The sequence below is a fragment of the Gracilinanus agilis genome, chromosome 3 (assembly GCF_016433145.1).
Source record: "Gracilinanus agilis isolate LMUSP501 chromosome 3, AgileGrace, whole genome shotgun sequence".
In the NCBI taxonomy this organism is placed as follows: Eukaryota; Metazoa; Chordata; class Mammalia; order Didelphimorphia; family Didelphidae; genus Gracilinanus; species Gracilinanus agilis.
Window position 1 is genome coordinate 329,611,429 of NC_058132.1, and position 2,742 is coordinate 329,614,170.

The following is a 2,742-nucleotide window of genomic DNA, read 5'->3' on the forward strand; positions in this document are numbered from 1 at the left end:
CCATGTATATATGTAATACACACATACATATGTGATGGGAAATTTGGCTACAAAACAATTTCATGTGAAGAATGCTTAAAAGGTTTAATAGGCTGAGAACTCAACTATGAGTCATCCATGTGGTGTCTCAGCCAAGAGTCTCTCTCTATATATATGTATATATGAAGAGTTTGTATCTATATTTACATTACATGAATACAAGCATCTAACAAATGGGGAGGGGAATCATCAATTCATGGTGGAATAATAGAATCTTAGAATCAGGGCAGGAAAGAACCTCAGGGGATCAAATATATATTTTTTTAAACCAAGCCTATGTTTTAGTCAATATAAGAATTTCTAATGAAGAACTACCAATGGAAATCAGCATCTTCTCTACAATTTTCAGTCTTGGAGACTTGCAAAAAGAGGTTGACTGACTTATCCAGCATCACAAAGGCAATCTGCATATGTGGGAACTGAACACATGTCTTCCTGACTCTGTCAGCTCACAATCTACTACATCATACCATCTCTCTATGTTATCTTGAGCTGTATTAGGAGAATAGCTTCCCCAAAGAAGAAAGTGTATTGAATTATTAGTCATACACACACAGTTCCAAAGTCATTTTTACACCATGGATATTAATCCTGTTCTTCTAGGATGGGCGACCTGCTGACAAGGGGACCCAAAACTATACCTTATGAGAATTAGACAAAAAATTTTTTTAATTAGTTTAGAGAGGAGATGACTAAGGGGACACAATAGCTGTTTTCACATATTTGGAGGATGTGTCAGGAAATAGGAATTCAGCTTACTCTACCTGGTCTCAGACAGCAGGACTTGGAGCTATTGCTACAGAATGGATGCTACAGAAGGGAAAGCTTCTAGCTCAATATACTTTAAAACTTTCTAACAATTACAATGAGCAGTCTAGAACTGAAAACATTTCAGAGGCTAGATAGTCTTATCCTAATTTACTATAGAGGAAGAAAGTGAGGAGCAGAGTGGTAAATTAGCTTATTCAATGTCACACACCAAGTATCAGAGGCAGGATTTGAACTTAGATCCTATGATTCTAAAGTGATATTTCCCTAGTACTATGCTGCTTCTCTAATAGCATAACTTGTCCTAAAATGGAATGTTACCTGAAGGAAGGGTGAAATGATTTTTTAAAAATTCCCCATCTCTGAAGGTCATTGGGTAGAAGTCGAATATCAATGGATGTACAGGATTCATGAGTTTGGCAGGGGATAGGGTGAATAATCCCCTGAGCTTCTTTCCTACTCTAATTCTAAGATTCTATTATGCCATTATATAATGATGACTCCCGCTCCCCCCATGTGTTAGATGCATGTATTTATTTCATGTAAATATAGGTACAGACTCTTCACTCATCTCATCACCAGATATCATTCTGCCTCTTCAAAATCTTGAAGCTGAAAGATATGACAGGAGACCAGTAAAATTGGAAGGAAAAGAGGAAGGAAAGAAGAAAAAAGTTGAAAACTAAAAGTAAAGCTTGGCAACTGGCCAAGAATAGCCTTCTCATGTGTAATATTCTCTTGGATTTTATTTAAAGCAATAAGATGAGAGGATAGTTCAGAGCACTGGATTAATTCCCTTCCCCACCCCCCTTCCTCTCCCTCCTCTCTTTCTCTCTCTCTTTTATTAAGAAAATAAAAGAGACTTTGAAATATTAAGAGATAGTGGGATTAGAACCCTCTCCTGCTAGCCCCATCCTTTCCTCCCCTATTAATTTCCACTTGATTAGAATTCTTTTTGAAGTATTTAAATATGGACAATAGGAATAAGGGAGGGTGAGTTATTGAATATCAGTTAGACAGTATTAATCTAAGCATAGTTCCAGTTTTCTATGTAGATACTTTATATATGTGGAGAGTTTCTACTAGGAATAAAGTAGACCTATCCCCCTCCCCTACCTCAAGTAATTATGATTTTTTAAAAGTATAATTAAATGCTTAAACTTTAATATTTGATTTATAAATCCTCAGCTATAAAATTTAAATTTAAAAAAATAAGTTTTAGAAGTGGAGAAAATTGAGGATTTTTTCCTTTTTTTCAGAACATAAGACACTTTTATATTGCTCAGCTTTTAAGGCAGTAAGGACTTTAAACATACACACTCTGAACTTGCAATCTTTTGATAGAAGCTGTGCACCTCTGAGCAAGTTATCCCTTGTCTATGATGCTATGGAGGGTAGGTTGCTATTGGTACTTAGTTATGAAAAAGCAAGAATGAAAATATTTCAATTAGAAATGTAGTTACTGGTTCTGCTTTATGTCATCTGACTATGCCCACTCTGGGGGAATTTTCTTTTGTATTGAAGGCTCACTTCCGCTAAAATCTTCCTTGCAAAGATGAAATGAGCTTAGATGTTTGAATGTTTGATTATGCCCAGGGTCCAGCCTACCTAAACTTTAGATTTATTACCAAAATTTTGGTCGCCATGTTTCTTTTCTCTCCTTTAACCACACCAACTCTCAAAGGCCATCTACCAAAGTGTGGAGTATGTTAGTCAGGTAGTCAGTCAATATTTGTTAAATGCCAAATATGTGCTCAGTACTGTGCTAAGTCCTATTATAATGCATCATTGATTTAGGGATGAAATTATGGATCATCCAGTCTAACACTTTTCTTTTACATCTGAGTAACCTGAGGCCCAAAAGAGGCGAAATTATTTAACAAAGATCTTATAGGTGGCAACAAAGCTGAAAGTTCTCTGACTATAAACATTACA